We start from the raw sequence: 18382 nt of genomic DNA on the forward strand, positions 1-18382 counted from the left end.
TAGCTGTAAGACTGTTGCCTTTAGCCTTTATTTAAAGATAGTTTGAGACTATTTTTGGCGCACATTTCAAAGTTTTTTTGTGAGTTTCTTTCTTCCAAGATTACAGCTGTTGTGTTAAATAAGATAACTTCTGATTCGTGATTAACTGTAAGCTAAGCTAACAGGTGTAAATACACTTAATGAAACGTCTGCATGTGTTTAATCCACTCACCTCTTATTTTGTCCTTCTTCTCCTCTCGGTTTTTGGCCATCTTGTGCTCAGGCTCTGTGCACAAGATGGCGTCTATCAACTTCCGGCGGCTGGGTGTGAGGCCGAGTACTTCCAGTTGGAGTACAGAGTAGTAGTGATGGCAGTTTGACCAAGCCCCTAGGAAGTGCGCCGGAGTCTGATGAGAATATTCGTGCTGGTCAAACGGCGGTACTACACTTCCTTTAGGTTGCTGGGCCCGGAAAACACCTTTTCCAATTGACTTACATTGGGAAAGAGTGGTCTGTAACTCGTTGGATAATTTTTTTAACTAAATAAACTACCCAGTATGAGCGTTTGTATAGCTCTTATTAAAAACATTCGTTCCTCAAGTTGTAGAAATGTCATAATAACGTTATTCTGAGAGTTATTTCCCTTGCCATTATGAACGCACATCTAACCCACGGGACCGCACCGCCCGGCACGTTCACGTTACGTGTTCAGTACTACATGAGTTTCTCTTTACCCATGGATGCACAATAACAACGGACCCATATCGCCTTACTGCCATCCCACGGAGCTGTAATAATGGATATATTGCACATGTTTGCTGTAATTCATCATTTGTAAATATACTACATGGGCTGTATGATGTAAATCTTGTACCGTAAATGTTGTATTAAATGAAGTTAATATTACCGACGTAGATTAACGTTCCTGTAGCTTATTATTGCACTTGCAATTGTTTTAGTTACTTGTGGGCTAGTTAACATGAATAATCACAGTTACTATCCTTTTACTCCATCACATTTAAAAAGAAATAGGCTATTGTTATTTTAACTCCACCACAGTAATCCATCATCAGCTATACTTGTTAGATCATACAATTGATCATAACAGGCTTCAACATATACATTTGTATATATTACCAAGTGGTTTCATGTACAACCCACACAAGAATCATGCTAAATGAAGCTCTGTTGCTTGGATATAACTAGATCCTGATGTCAGCGTAATATAAAAGTACATAACGATTGATGTGTAACTTAGCATAATTTACTAGCTAGCCGCTAGCTGCTAACTGCCGCCTCGTTAATATAAATCCAGTACCATGCTGTCATGAACGCGTGGTGCCGTTACGTGTACGCAAATTCACGTGCTTAATGTGAACAAGCCTTTTGGGCGTGGTTAAAAGTGTGCATGCTCTATGAGTGCACATACGGGTACTTTTCAGGCATGCTGGGTAATCTGTGATGTTTCGCTCTCTCAAAAGTTGGGCCATTTTGTCATCATGCGCCATTGAGCAACTCTCATAGGAATTAATGAGGCCCCACCTCTGACGCTGTATCCAGTTCTTATTATACATCCATGAGTTTGACACTGAATCTTCGAACGGAGCTTCAACCCTGGACTTCCTATTCCATAGAAGTAGTAGTGATGTTACGTGTTGTGCCGAGGCTTCGGAGCATGTGTCGAGTAACGGACCGTCCACACACAGGCATGAAAAAAATCTTTGAAAGCTTCGCCCATTCACTTGAATGGGGTGACGTAGAAGATTTGGAATCTTCGCCGAACTGCATTGTGGGGAGCGGAGCATGGCTTTGCAAGCATAGTGAGCATCACAAGTTGAGCAATGTTCAACTTTTGATGCTCCCGATGCTTTCGAAGCTGGCATCAGCCAATCAAATCCCGTTTATGCAAATCCCGCCAGTACAAGCGCTAGCCAATCAAACCGCTTGTAAGATGGGAGAGCAAGACCGCAGTTCATTTCCTCATATTCCAAACGAGAAATTACGGTAGCAAATCACCCGGTTCTTTACGACCAGTTGGTCGCGTTGCTCGCAAAAAAATCGCCAAGCTTCAGACTCGCCCAGCATCAAGATTTTTCAAGATTTTTTTCATGCCTGTGTGTGGACGGGCCGTAATCCCCGAAGCTTTTTGTGAAGCATGTATCAAGGCTTGTATCGTTTTGGGCCAGTGACATCATCGATGACAAACAAAGCCTCGCTGCCTGTCGATACCACGTGACTGCTTCAGGAAGCCATTCAGATGGGTTGAACCAGCGCCATATAGATATATATCTATATAGATACCAAATGGTTTGATGCTTCATTCAAAGCTTCATTTTGCCATCACTACAGAGTAGGCTTGTTTGAGACGAGTTGCGGCTCGCCTCGAAAGTAGACGAGAATAGCCGATCGCAGCCGGGAGAGGTCTCAAAAAGCTCGCCTGAAGTCGGACAGCTTGGAGTCGGCTTCGTCTTCTTCTTCTCTCGGTTTTTTGGCGGATTGCAAACAACTTTAAGGTGCATACCTCCGGAGTCGGCTTGACTCGGTTTGCATTTATAAAGAATGCACAAATGTGTTTAATCGTTAATGTCAGATAAACTAAAAAGACAAAGACAGTATGAAGTAATTGCGCATAAGAAACAATGCATACAGTTATTCTTTCAGTACATATTTATTTCAGATACTTATAGTTACAGTTTTTACGCTCTAATGGGTCCGACTAGAATGATTGTTGTGGCTTCCTTCCTTGTTTTTCTATCAAGCCACTAGACGCCTTAAACAGACATTTCTAACTCGTTTTCTTTCCTTTATATTACTTACAGTTGAAGAGTTACTCGGCCTCCGATGGTTTGGATGAAGTTGCGATGTGTTTGAACAAAATAAAATAACAAACTTTTACACAAGCAACAAAGAAAAGAGGCCTTTACAATATTTAAAACAAAGAGGCAAAACTCAAATCAAATAACAAACAACGGTATTCTTTCTTCTTGATAAGGCTTCTATAACTTCATAACTTAAAGGGTACTTGCACGATTTGTGCACGTGTATGGTTAAAACTGTTCCTCGACGGCATCTCTCCAACAGGTTGCCCATCACTGTGGCTTCAGCGCAGGCGCCGTGGGAATTGTAGTCCTTTATAGTGCGTTGACTACAGACGTCACAATTAGGTGGCCTTTCTTATCAAATCCATATACTGGCTCGAACAATGACAAATAATGTTTAATCATAAACTTTTCATTTCCAGGGGGGCCACAGGGGGTCCAAGGTCAGTGTTAGTGGGGCACTGGCCCCCCTTATAACCGCCCCTGAGAAGAACACCATATATTCGGTCAATTGTGCAGCTGATATAACACAACACATTTGTTTTATTTCATTTGACAAGGTCATCTGCTTAAACATGGACCAGACATCACCTAATGTTACTCCTCGGCCAATGGTAGAACACAATTCTGTCCATGTTCTCTTTTTTTTATTGTGTCAGGCACAATGAGTTTACATTGATACAATCAATATATATATATATTTTTTCCCCCTTTCCCCCCCTCCCGGTCCTAGCTAGTAAATTAAATAACTAACTAAATACAATAGATACATGTAAAGGTAAAAGTAAAATAATGTAGAAGATATTATTAAAAGAAAATGTATAGATAAGGGTATAAAGAATAGTAACAGTAATACATGTACCCATATACTCATATATGTATACCCACATATACACATACATTCTTTTGAGAATGTTCGAGGACTCTCTGGAACGGGGAACGTTGCCACAAACTCTGACTGAGGCGGTAGTAATTGTATTATTAAAACCAGGCAAGGATAATTCTGAATGTAGCGCCTATCGCCCCATCTCCCTTCTGAATGTGGACTATAAGATCCTGGCTGAAATACTAGCCATACGCCTTGAATCAGTCACTCCAAACATCATATCATTAGACCAAACTGGGTTTATGAAAGGCCGATACTCCTTCTCCAACATCCGTCGCCTTCTCAACATCCTCCTCTCTCCTGCATCCAAGGAGACACCAGAGGTGGTGGTCTCATTGGATGCAGAGAAAGCGTTCGACAGGGTGGAGTGGGGCTTTCTATTTGAGGTCCTTAAGAGGTTAAGCCTCAGATCCAAATTTGTGTCGTGGATAGCATTGTTATACTCTTCACCCAAGGCTTCAGTGAGTACTAACGGGATAAGTTCTCAATATTTTACACTAGATAGAGGTACTCGCCAGGGTTGCCCTCTAAGCCCGTTACTATTCGCCATGGCAATCGAACCCCTATTGTGGAAATTGATGTAAAGTATTATGCAGAAAATGTGATGCAGCATATTTTTGGTATATTCATTTTAATGTCACCCATATATAAGAGGTGTATTGCATCATGTTATCCCTAATATATGTGTGGGTTTATACATTCCTGTGTGTTAATAGTTGAAGGAACAAAGTACATTTTTCCTCTTAAATATAGAGAGATTTTTAATGATTCCTGAACAATGTTCCCTTTTTCTTAAAAGTAGATTAGCGCAATAGTCTTTTTCTTCCACTTTTACCCTTTTATTAAAAGGGTGTTTTTAGGCTATTTTTGAGGAGGTAAAATGCAGAATTACTTGTGATTTCTGTTTTGAGTGAAAAGATTACCCCTTTGAGTGTTTTTCTTGGTTAACCATTAGATATAATGGTTAAATTCTTCTTAAGTTAATGATGCGCATCCTGCAGGCCTTGAGAATTGAGTCACACAGTTAAGAGAGACAATGGTCCTTCTGATTCTGGGTAAGCTGACTTCGGGTGGATGGAAGTTCAGAGGTATGAAGACAGTTAAGCTTTGTTGGATAGCTGGTCTTGAGGAGGTCATGAGATGATGACTGTTACATTTCCAACAAGTATGGCTTTCATAAAGAAACACATATGACTTGTGTGATAAGCTACATGATAAGATGTGTTTTGTTGCAAAATGAGCCTGTTTTGTTCTCTGCTGGCACGCGCTGATTCACTGTGACACAGCATCTTTTGCATCTCCCAATGAGATGACCTGAAAAGATGACCAGCTGACCTAACTCCTCCTGTTTTATTCTTGTATATCTCCTGTTGAGTCCTGGCGTTCGCTCTCTCTTCTCGGGCTGCCAGGACCGAAGGATCTAAGCAGCGCGCGAACAAGGGCAGGAGTACTCCTTACATTACAGTATAATTGTATTGTATTATATTGTATTGTAATGTATTATATTGCATTGCATTATTACCTTTTATAATTAAAACATCTGGAAGATACGTCCCCAGCTGACACAGAAAGCGACTCAGGTTCTGGTCCAGGCTCTCGTCATCTCACGCCTAGACTACTGCAACTCCCTCCTGGCTGGTCTACCTGCATGTGCCATCCGACATCTGCAGCTCATCCAGAATGCAGCGGCTCGTCTGGTCTTCAACCTTCCTAAATTTTCCCACACTACTCCGCTCCTCCGCTCCCTTCACTGGCTTCCGGTAACTGCTAGAATCCACTTCAAGACACTGGTACTTGCTTACCAGTGCTGCTGAATGGATCTGGCCCTTCGTACATCCAGGACATGGTTAAACCGTACACCCCAGCGCGTGCACTACGCTCTGCATCAGCCAAACGACTCGCTGCGCCCTCGCTGCGAGGGGGACCCAAGTTCCCATCGGCGAAAACACGTGGGTTTGCTATCCTGGCTCCAGGATGGTGGAATGAGCTCCCCATTGACATCAGGACAGCAGATAGCTTGCACATCTTCCGGCGCAAACTGAAAACTCATCTCTTTCGACTCCACTTCGAGCGATAGAACTATTAACGAAGCACTTTTATAATAATAAAGGACTGGCTTATCTAAAGCCAGTTGAGTAGCACTTGAAATGTTTTTGCTCTATGAAGCCTGATGTACTTATATGATTCTGTTTTCTTCAAGTTGTATTTTGTTGGTTGAACGCACTTATTGTAAGTCGCTTTGGATAAAAGCGTCAGCTAAATGCAATGTAATGTAATGTAATGTAATGTAAAACAGATTATTGTTTAAACTGGTATCCTGGTGTTCTCTGATTTCCTTCCTGTTATGATTTTAAGCAGGACTCGCCAAAACGACACGCGGAGCCGAGTTGGGTTGTAAAAACCTCCAAACTCCGACACTATCAATTGCGCTTAAATCGGCCAGCTTTACACAAGAAATCACCAGATATGGCTCTGAACACATACTCTCGTTATACGCTGACGATTTACTATTGTTCATTTCTAACCCTATATCTACCATTCCTCAGATAATAGATCTGTTAACCCGAATCGGAACCTTCTTGGGGTACAAGCTAAACTTTTCCAAGAGTGAGTAAATGACCTGGCCCTTCAGATCCCCGATAGACTCATCACCTTCAAGATGTCTATGAGTAATTTAAGTATTTAGGTGTGAATATAAGTGGAAAACTCTCAGACCTTTACAAAGATAACGTCCCACCACTAATTGAACAAGCTCAAATATGATTTGGAAAGGTGGAATAATTTACATTTAACTATCGCTGGGAGGGTAAACTGTATCAAAATGAACGTTCTCCCTCGCTTTCTGTACCTCTTTCAATGTCTGCCAGTCTTCCTACCAAAATCACTTTTTCGTAAAATAGACACACTCATCTCCTCTTTTTTATGGCAAGGGAAGACTCCTAGAATTAGGAAAGAGCTTTTACAAAGGCATAGATCTACAGGAGGATTAGCGCTTCCAAACATAAGACACTACTATTGGGCAGCCAATATCCACAAAGTAATTCTATGGACTAAGGAACCAACATGGAGTTGGTGTGAGCTTGAAGCCGAATCCTGTCCTAATACCTCACTCTTGGCTTTGCTCATATCTACATTACCCAGCCGGCCAACTCAACATTCGAATAACCCGATTGTTGTTTCCACCCTAAGAATTTGGTCCCAATTCAGAAAGGCTCATGGACTCTGTGGATCCTCTATACATAGTCCCATTCACAACAACCATCTCTTTCTCCCCCCTTACACTGATGGGGCCTTCTCTATGTGGCAGAGATTAGGTCTCAGAGTAAGGGACCTTTACATTAACAATGTTTTCGGTAGCTTTAGCCAACTCTCTGACAAATGTTGCCTTCCAGGCACTCATCTATTTCGCTACTTCCAGGTCCGAAACTGGGTTAAACTAAACAACCCTTCCTTCCCCAATATCCCTCCGGATTCAATAATTGACTCAATTCTGGACACTCTAACAACCGAAAAAGGTTTGATTTCAAGAATTTACAATTTCGTCTCACAGAAACATCGCTTGGTAAAATCAAACAAGATTGGGAAGAGGAACTAGTCCAAGCTATAGATGATGAGGTATGGGATGGCGCATTAGCGAGAGTGAACAATAGTACGTCCTGTGCCAGGCTTAATCTTATACAACTAAAAGTTGTCCACCGTATCTATTACACCAACTTTAAACTCTCCAAAATATACCCAAATGTTACGGATACCTGTAACAGATGCCACATATCACCAGCAAACATGACTCATATGTTTTGGTCTTGTCCTCGCCTACAAGGATACTGGACAAGCATTTTCAAACGCCTCGCTGAGGCCTTGGACGTGGTATTGACAACATGTGCAGAAACTGCCATTTTTTAGAGTACTACCTGGCCACCGAATGATAAGGGGGAAAACTAAAGACAGTATAGCCTTTGCATCTATCTTAGCACGTAGAAGAATACTCCTAGAATGGAAATCTCCTATACCACCTAAAGCATCTCTATGGCTTAAAGATTTAATGTTGTACCTGAACCTGGAGAAGATTAAATATAACCTAAGGGGCTCCTCAAAACTATTTGAATCTGTCTGGGGCTCTATGAGAGCCTACATAGCTGAAATTAAGACACTATATTAAGAAGAAAGGGGGGGAACTACGAATGTATGTGTAATTTTCTTTTTCTGTTTTTTTCTTGTGTCTCTTTTTATCTGTTAATCTTTTTTTAAATATTATTTTATATATTTATTTTTAATTTTTATTTGTTCCGTCTTTGAATACATGTATGTAAGTAGGTGCGTGTATGTATGTCCATGTTCTCTTTTGTGTGTATTTTACTGACCACAACATATTACTAGACCAACTAGAAAACTGGGTGGGACTTTCGGAAACAGTTCTAAATTGGTTTGAATCCTACTTAAAGGACAGAAACAACTTTGTTTCTATAGGTAAATACAAATCTGAGTTGACAAATATGACATGTGGGGTTCCTCAAGGCTCCATCTTGGGGCCGTCTTCTCTTTAACATCTACATGCTACCACTGGCTCAGATAATGAAAAACAACAAAATAAGTTACCATAGCTATGCAGATGACACACAAATGTACATAACCATTTCACCAGGAGACTATGCTCCAATTCAAACACTGAGTAAGTGCATTGAACAAATGAATGACTGGATGTGTCAGAACTTTCTCCAATTAAACAAAGACAAAACTGAGGTAATGGTTTTTGGAGCCAAGGCAGAACGTATAAAAGTTAGCGCTGAGCTTCAGTCTACAATGTTCAAAACAACAGATAAAGCCAGAAATCTAGGTGTAGTCATGGACTCTGACCTGAGTTTCAACAGTCACATTAAAACAGTTACTAAATCAGCCTACTATCACCTAAAGAATATATCTAGGATTAAAAGACTAATGTCACAGCAGGATTTGGAAAAACGTGTCCATGCTTTTATCTTCAGTAGACTCGACTACTGCAATGGTGTCTTCACAGGTCTCACTAAAACATCTATGAGGAAGCTGCAGCTGATTCAGAACGCCGCTGCTCGAGTCCTCACTAACACTAAGAAAGTGGATCACTCCTGTTCTGAAGTCTTTACACTGGCTTCCTGTGTGTCAAAGAATATATTTCAAAATACTGCTGCTGGTTTATAAAGCACTGAATGGTTTAGGCCCAAAATACATTTCTGACCTCCTGCTAAATGATGAACCATCCAGATCTCTCAGGTCTTCAGGGACTGGTCAGCTTTCTGTCCCCAGAGTCAGAACTAAGCATGGAGAAGCAGCGTTCAGTTATTATGCTCCAAATATCTGGAACAAACTCCCAGAAACCTGCAGGTCCGCTGCAACTCTGACTACTTTTAAATCCAGCAAGAAGACTTGTCTTTTTGTCGCTGCTTTTAATTGAAACTGAGCCGTTGTGTTCATCAGTAAAGTGGAACTTCTGTGTGAACTATTCATATCTTAAACTGCACTGTAACTTTTTATTCATGTATTTTTTTCTTTTAATGTTTCTTTTACTGTTTTTAAATGCCTTTGTCTGAATGTCTTTCATTTTTGTAAAGCACCTTGAATTGCCTTGTGTTGAAAGGTGCTATATAAATAAACTTGCCTTGCCTTACTTTCCTTCGAGCAGCTGCCCTTTTCCTTTGATACTCTATAACATTATTTTGTGTCATGTTTCTTTAATTCTCTAAATGCATCGTTTCGCACTTTAGTAGCCCTGCTGCATTCCTCATTCCACCATGGCACCACTTTCTTCCTACCCTTGGTTGTTGTTTTGGGTATACTGTTCTCTGCTGCATTTAGTATATGTTGCGTTATGTGGCTTGTAATGACCTCTATGCTTCCCTCTGATGTTAGCAGGTGTACCGACTCCTCACACCATATCCTACATTTCCCCCAATCAGCTTTAGCAAAGCACCTCCTGGTTATTACACCTCCTTCCTGCATATATACATTATTATTCATTTTAGGAAGCACTGGATAATGGTCACTTCCTACAGTGGAGTTATTCAAAACAAACCATTCGCATGTATGAACCAAACAGTTTGACACTAATGTCAGATGCAGGCATGAGACTTTCCCCCTGTGAACATCTACTCTTGTGCCATGTCCATCATTAAGGCATACTAGTGTTCTTTCCTCCAGCATTTCTTCCACTATGTTTCCGTTACTGTCTGTATGGTTGCTGCCCCATAGACTGTTGTGTGCATTGAAATCACCACACCAAACTTCCTTCCTATGTTTATTTTCTGCTATTTCTTTAAATATATCAGTGGTTAGATTTGGACATGGGTTGTATAAATTGATTATCCTAATGTTATCTTGTTTTCTAGGGTTGCAGATGTCCACTATAATACAGTCTATATCATCAGAAGATTGCACCTCCCTATATGCCACACCATCTTTGAGAGATGACTGCACGACTTCAGGTCTGCGATGTGGACAGTACACCTCAAATACATCACTACACAACCTGGGGTATTTGAAGATAAGGGAATGACATGTTTATAATATGCCGCAAAACACAACAAATATGCAGGGTTACGAGTCTGTTTCTAAGGCCATTTTATTTTTGGTAGTCTGATCATTTCAACAAGAGAATAGAATCAAACTGAAAACATCGTAAATATGTTCTAGATACATGAAGCAGATTAATGAACAGTGAAACTCGCTCATGGACTTTAAGGTGAATACTTTAAGAAAAGGTTTTCCCACACTCTTTGTAGGAGCCATTTTATGGGTGTTGTTGGTGTCTCAGTTTACCTTATTTATATGTATAGTGCAATATTATTTTTGAACACTTGGTGGCGGGTGTATAAAAGGGGTCATAGGTGACAGGAAGAGGACACAGGAGGAATAGCATACCGATTCTACCAGACGGCCAGCCCAGCCCCAGCAGATGCTCATACTACAACTATTGACACCGTGTACTTAAACCTTGGTATGTAAAGCAATAAAACATCATTCTAAAACTGCAGCAAAAGACCGGAACTTCATATGTTTGTTTCTGCGTCAGGATCACTCTAAACCCTCCTGTGAAGTAAGGGCAAAAAGATATAGGACACTGGAACATTTAAACTGCCATTACATTAAGTAGAATCATACTCTATGAGTGAAACTGGACAATAAGAAACATAACGCATTGTATTCAGGATCGTTTTCACCGGACAAAAAATTGGATTACTTCACAACCAACACCATCATCCCGGATCAGCTGGACAACACGCCACAATCAGCTGGAGATTGTCATCACCTGCGCTCATCAAGACGGCGAAAGGAGAGGCCGAGAGCCAAGGCTGGGAAAGCGGCCGGGTATGAGCAGCATTAAAACTGGATCGTATATTGGATTCATAAAATGCATCGGACAATGGCTTGGATTGAATGCTGCAATAATGTCAGCTGGTTGAAACAGCTGTCGGCAGACTGACAGTCAGAAAACGAAACTTAAAGGTGACCTATCAAGCAAAATGCAATTTTGTACGTCTTTTATACATGAATATGTGTCCCCGGTGCTCCAGGGAACTCACCAAGGGTCAGAAAACACAACTCTCTCTTTTCCTCCCTACCCAAATCTCTTAAAAAGGGGCTGCAACAGATCTGATAAAGACTGATCCAGATTTGAACACTTCTATGACGTCACAGAAATGGTGCTACGGCTATTGAGCCAATTCCACCAATCAGGAGGAGACAGCCACGGACATTGCCGTTCGAAAGCGCTGGAGACGCTGTAGTACATATGCCAGGCCTGTAGATGGTGCTGTTCTCACAGAATCAGCCCATGCAAAGACAGTGTTAAATTGAGCGAAATGAGGAACGGCTAAATTGCATGATCTGTTTGATATTTTGAAAAATAAAAAGTATAAATATGCCTTATATAGGTATGGTCCTACACTATATTATTCAAATATAGCATGATAGGTCCACTTTAAAGACCCAGTGAAGTGTGCCCCTGTGCATTATCTGTTATGCTAATACGTATATTAATGACCAAAATTGTCCATTGGAACCATATCAAAAGATGTTGGAATAGCAACGAATTTGACGAGTTTTGAATTTGCCGCAGGGAAATCCGCAGTTGACTTCCGCCTTCGTGGGCGTGGCTTGCGATCTACTGCGTGACGTCACGAGATGTTTACATTCATCACAGTTTATTGTTTCTCTGTTTCAAAGTCGAATTTATCAAAGTTTTTGAGCGAGTATTTTACTGGAAAGTGTGTCGGAGTCGACTGGAAGTGATTGCCAATCGAGAACCTGACAATGGAGGCGACAGTGAAGAAAAAGGGAGGAAAAACACACGGGAAGCGATGCATTGCCGCTGGCCATATTAATGTCAAGTCTGCCGAAGTGGCGATGTTTCTGTTCCCAAAAGATGAAGGTGAGCCTGGCTGGTGTCATTGTTTCGTAGATTCGTTGATTGTTCATGACAAATAAAGGCCACTGGTCGATTCGAGAGAGAGAGAGAGAGAAAGAGAGACTGAGAGAGTTACAGGGTTGTTGTTAGCATCTGGTGCTAGCTCGGAGCTAACGGAGATTAGCTGTTTCAACAATAAGGAGAGGGAGAGTCCTCTCCTGTGGGACTGAGAGAGAGATAACGTCAGCTCAGGGAGGTAAAGGACTCTGAGTGATTAGATTGTAAACCGTAGCCTAAGTTATCTCAGTGGGTTTAATAATTTAATAGTTTAATAATACTCTAGCACATGACATGTACATAAGCTAATTATTTCCCAGAGGCTGAGCCCGAGCAGAGATTTTAAACAAGGCAAAGGACCCGTCAGTCTTCATGAAACTGCCATTTCATTTTGCCGCAAAAATATGCACTTTAAAGGAACAGTGAACATTATGCCTGTCAATTCTGACGTTACGTCAACAGATGGCGCTGTTGGGATGGGATCTGTAATGGAAAAAAGGATTACCCAACACAAGGCCAATAGATGGGAATTGTTTATTGTAAACTGTGAAAAACAAAATATGCTTAAATGCGGCTCCTACACTCTTAAACCCACTATGGTTTTTCTCCTGAGTGAATACGAAGATGTGATTTGAGACCACCTGATGTAGTGAAAGTTTTCCCACACTTCACACCAGTACGGTTTTTCTCCAGTGTGAATACGGTGATGTGATTCTAGAGCACTTGATGTAGTGAAAGTCTTCCCACACTCTTCACAGCTGTACGGTTTTTCTCCAGTATGAATACGGTGATGTGATTTGAGAGCACTTCATGTAGTGAAAGTTGTCCCACACTCTTCACAGCTGTAAGGTTTTTCTCCAGTGTGAATATGTTGATGTGTTTTGAGATGACCTGATCTAGTGAAAGTTGTCCCACACTCTTCACAGCTGTAAGGTTTTTCTCCAGTATGAATACGTTGATGTGTTTTGAGATCACCTGATCTAGTGAAAGTTGTCCCACACTCTTCACAGCTGTACGGTTTTTCTCCCATGTGAATATGCAGGTGGCGCTTTAAATTTCCAGATGTTGTAAAGGATTTCTCACATTGCTGACATCTGTGACGTCTCTCTCTTCCTTTCGGTTTCTAGAACAGACGGACAGAGAAAGAGAGAAAGTCAATCTAAAAAGCATAAATACACAAGTTAACACAATAAAAACTCACTTAATATAAACCTTGAGTTAACAAAATACTACTTAACAACTGTTTGTGTTTATTATATTTGATACAGTAATACAGCAATATTCTAACCAAAGTATATACCAGAGGTGGGGGACTCGAGTCACATGACTTGACTCGAGGCACATGACTTGAATCGCATATTTTTTGACTTGAGACTTGCTTGACTAACATTGATAAAAGACTCGACTTGACTTTGACTTGGTATTCATGACTTGAGACTTGACTTAGGCTTGAGACAGATGACTCGAAAGGACTTTACTTTTTAAAATAAAATATTTGCATTTGTATTGTACGAAGCCCCTAGAGGGCAATGAAAGACAAAAAAGAGAAAGTATCTCGTTCGCAGGAGAAAGTAGGAAGTGGAGCGCACAGGAGACAGCCGTTTAATTGCAGACTGTTATGTTTATGTGGGGAAATACATACATTATTTGAGATATATTTCAAACTCGGACTTCATTTTAGGGACATTTCGGCCAGGGGTGTAGAGTTATTTGTTCAAGCACCGGATCGGCAAAACAGGAGAGTCTGTGAACCAGTCTGCCTTGACCTATGTATTCATGTCTGTGACTCTCACAGTATCTGCTGCCCCCAGCTGCTTCATAGAAGAAAAACCTCCTTCACTTCATGAAATCTCTGCAGCACCAGGAGGCAGTAACGTGTAACTCCGCAGAATCTGAGAAGAGCAGCACCAGCTGCAAAGAGCTGTGCCTTCACTGTGTTTACCTTCATTAGAACAGCTAACGAGCGACCGCAGGCGGCTACGTTTTAACCACACACACCTCTAGACACACACACACTGAACTGCTCAATTATTCCCCTTATTACCTGTTTTATGATTTCAGAGCCCCACTCTCCATTGTTGTTAATGTTGAAAATAAAACTCTAGTTTCATAACCACTGTCTTTTAACTGATTTAAACTGAGGTTATTCATCAGGATTTCATAGGACTTGACTTGCTTGACTCTCACCCCAGTAACTTGAGACTTGCACATGTATGACTTACTCCCACCTCTGGTATACAGGAGACAGAGGGAGACGGCATCCTGTCACTGCGAGTCTCAGTATGCTCCGTTCCTCTTGTGTTTTGTTTTTTTGGTCTAATTATTGTCTCAACTTTGTCGTGTCTGTATGAAACGTCATTTTGAGAGACCATGCTTTTGATCCTGTGGATCAGTGATTCTCAAATGGGGGTATGCGGACCCCTGGGGGTACGTGCAGGTACTGCAGGGGGTACGTGAGAGAAAACAATAAAAAAGGTTAATTAATTAAAATTACAACTTGTATTTGGCGTACTCGCCATTGACTGTTATTGCTCAGGTTAATCTCGCCCCCCTCCGACGTAAGTGTGAAGTATTGGTACTTGCCGGGCAGCCGAATGGGGCCAGCTAACCGGTTTTCGGTACTTAGAGCCGGTTCCGCTGCGGTGGAAACAGGAAGAACCAGAGCTAAATCAGGCTCTAGCCCGGAACCACGCCGAGCGGAAAGCATATATATATATATATTGCAATAGTATATTATAACAAATAGACATTTCAATGGAATCGTGGTTAAAACGTAGCAATACTACAGCAGGGAACGTGGACAACGGAGAAATAAAGAAAGCTAAAATGGAGTCAAAATGCCGTCAATATCAGGAATTTCGTGAGATACGTGGATACTGACGACATTTATGAAAATGTGCTTTTCTGCAAGACCTTAGAGGGGAAAACAACGGGGGAGGACATTTTTAATGTTGTGAATGATTTCTTTATTGAAAACGAGCTGGACTGGAGAAACTGCATGAGTGTCTGTACTGACGGAGCTGCCTCAATGACGGGCCGATTTAAAGGGCTCATGGCGTATTAGGGATACAAATCCAGAAGTGCAGTGGAATCACTGTGTCATACACAGGGAAGCACTGGCGGCCAAAAAGCTGAGTCCTGTGTTGCATGACGTTTTGAACAACAGCATCAAAGTGATTAACTTCATAAAGTCAAGGCCACTCAATGCGCGTCTGTTTCACCGCCTTTGCGAGGACATCGATGAACACACCCAACTACTGCTACACACAGAAGTGCGCTGGCTCTCTCGAGGGAGGATACCGAGCAGGCTGTTGGAGCTACGTTCGGAGGTGCACGCCTTTCTGTCAGAGCAAGGATCTCCCTATGCCACACTGTTTGAGGACACAGATTGGCTTGCAAAGCTTTGCTATCTGGCAGACATATTCAGCAAATTGAATGAGCTGAATCTGTGCATGCAGGGCAAGAACACCAACATTCTGAACCTGTATGACAAGGTGGATGGTTTCGTAAAGAAAGCAGAGTTGTGGAAACGGGCATGTGCACAGGGGGATCTCACCTGCTTTCCTCAGGTAGATGCTTTCTTCTCCAGTGAGGATGTGCAAAGCGCTCCAGTCAAGTCCATTATAGAGGAACACTTGGCCAACCTGATAGTTAGTTTCAAGTCGTACTTTCCTGACATGGAGGAGAAACCTGCACAGCTTGATTGGGTAAGAAACCCATTTCTACTGTCAGAAGCAAACAGAGAAAAGCTTCCTCTCTGTCACCAGGAAAAACTCTTGGATGTGTCTGACCGCGGCATAAAGATGACATTTGAGAACTCCACTCTCACGCAGTTTTGGGTGTGTGTGAAAAAGGAGCATCCTGAGCTGGGAAAAACAGCTTTGGAGCAGCTACTGCCCTTTGGATCCATATATTTGTTTGAAGCCTCCATCTCTGCAATGACACCTGATCAAAACAAAGCAGAGAAACAGACTGGGCCTGGAAAAGAGTCTGATCACTGCTGTGTCCTCTCTGCCAAGACCAAGATAATAATAATAATAATATATAATATTTTTATAGTGCCTTTCAGGAAACCCAAGGTCGCTTTACAAGTCGGGTAGGGGGGGGGGGGGGGGGGGAGTAGGGGGTGAAGGACAAGCACACGTTTCACACTAAATTGAGTGCTCTTAATATTACTTGTTAGTGTTATTGCAATTTATAATTTATTTATTATTACAATTGTTTGTTTTTTTTGTCAATGTTTTGACACTAAATTGTGTGTTCTATTTTAAAATGCAGTTTAATGCACCTACAACTCATTAATAGTGTCATTGCAGTGTTATTACGTAGTTTTTTTTGTAATTGCACATTTGTGTTACAATGTTTTGTTTTTAACCCTTTCATGCATTGTGACTGCTTATTTAATGTTGTTTTCTTGTTTATGCATGGGGTTTTGGATTGTAGCACATCAGGCACCAGGCATCTGTTTTTAAAAAATGTCGTTATGTTCTTTGTTTGTTGTAATTCATGGATGAAGGAGTTCATAAATCACACACTGATGGAACATCACTATATTGTAATTATTTATATAGGCTTTTTCTATCAAACATGTTCGGGGTCAGTCAGGGGGTACTTGGCTGAAAAAAGTTTGAGAAGCACTGCTGTGGATTACATTTGCCTTCTGCAGACCATGTCTGGCCATTCAACTTTCCAAGACACACCTGAGTGACAGCACGAACAGGTATGGCGAGGAGCCCCGGCCTCTACGCTGCTACAGCCGCGAGACTATGCGAGAGCTACAATGCGATCGGCCTCCTACGAATACACCAAGTCATCTGTGCTCTTCGTTATTGGATGAAATCCCTCGGGAGCCGCTTAGAAACACCAGGAAAAAGAGAAGAGGAAGGAGGGGAGGCGTTCAGAATACGGCGGAGATTCAGCCGGCCACCACTTCCATCCATCATTCTCACAAACCTGTGCTCATTGAGCAACAACGTGGACACACTAAGGACATACACAAGGTACTGTCATACATTTCTCGAGGCCTCTTTATTACGTTTCACGGAAAGTTGGCTCCAATCTACGATGCCTGAATCTCTCTCTGAAGTACCCAGACTCACCCTTGTTCGAGCAGACAGGGATGCGAACTCCGGGGAAAACCAGAGGAGGCGGTATTTGTGTGTATATTAATGATCTGTGGTGCCGATCATACTCAGTAGAATGTAAAACCTGCAATCCCGACGTAGAAATTCTCGGAATGACGTTAAGACCCTTTTATCTGCCTAGAAAATTCGGGTGTATTTTACTGTTTGTTGTTTACGTGCCTCCAAGCGGCAGAGGACACTGTGTTCACGAGCTGCAACTCAGCCACCCCGATGCACCAGCAATAGTGCTCGGGGACATGAAGCAATGTCGCCTGGAGACTGTGTTACCTGGGTTCCAGCAGTATTGTAGGGATCACAGCAGGAAAGACAATATCCTGGACAAATGCTTTGTTAATGATAAAGGAGCCTATGTGTCTAAATACAGACCACCAATACTCTGATCATAATGTTGTGAATATGATACCAGTGTATAAGACCAAACTCAAGGGAAGTCAACCAGAAAAGAAAGTAATAAATCATATGTGACTAAGGACATAAAACAAAGACTATGGAGCACTTGAACAGACAGAGAAATAACTGAAAGTCAAATTGAGGGAATCAAAACACACAGAGAGCTTTTGGGAAATGCTTTTAAAGCCAAAGACCCCAAAAAGTGTGGGACACCATGAGAACCGTGACAGGAATGACCTCTTCAGCTAAACCTATTGGGACGGACATACTTGATCCATACCAATTTGCCTATAAGCAAGGGGGTGGTACTGCTGCTGCTCTGGTTCACATCATCACTAAACATTTAGATAAACGTCACACCTATGCAAGAGTCCTCTTCCTAGACTTCTCAGCAGCAACACAATACAAGCAGACATCTTGGTGTCAAAAATTGCCAAAATGGAAGTAAATCCATACCTGATTTACTGGTATGCCGCTTTCCTCACCAGTAGAGAGCAACTTGACCAAACCCTGTCATCTGCCATCACAACCAATGTAGGGGCCCCCAGGGCTGCGGGAGTGCAGCTGTGCTCTTAGCTTCTTTTAGCTTCTTTTGATGACTTTACTGAACTGCTGTCTATAGTGTGTTTTGACTTTGACCGTCTAGTCATTGTTGGTGATTTTAACATCCATGTTGACAACCCCCAGGACAGAGGGGCTAAAGAACTGTTTTGTGTTCTTGATAACTATG

The 18382-nt window shown here is 41.7% G+C and overlaps 2 pseudogenes; one reads left to right on the top strand and one right to left on the bottom strand.

Annotated features, from left to right (window-relative positions):
- The window catches only part of LOC117551909, a 430097-nt pseudogene that overhangs the window by 265264 nt on the left and 146451 nt on the right, over positions 1-18382 (bottom strand).
- Positions 1-18382, top strand: part of LOC117551910 — a 354701-nt pseudogene that overhangs the window by 218652 nt on the left and 117667 nt on the right.

This window comes from Gymnodraco acuticeps, unplaced genomic scaffold (assembly GCF_902827175.1).
Source record: "Gymnodraco acuticeps unplaced genomic scaffold, fGymAcu1.1, whole genome shotgun sequence".
NCBI classification, from domain to species: Eukaryota; Metazoa; Chordata; class Actinopteri; order Perciformes; family Bathydraconidae; genus Gymnodraco; species Gymnodraco acuticeps.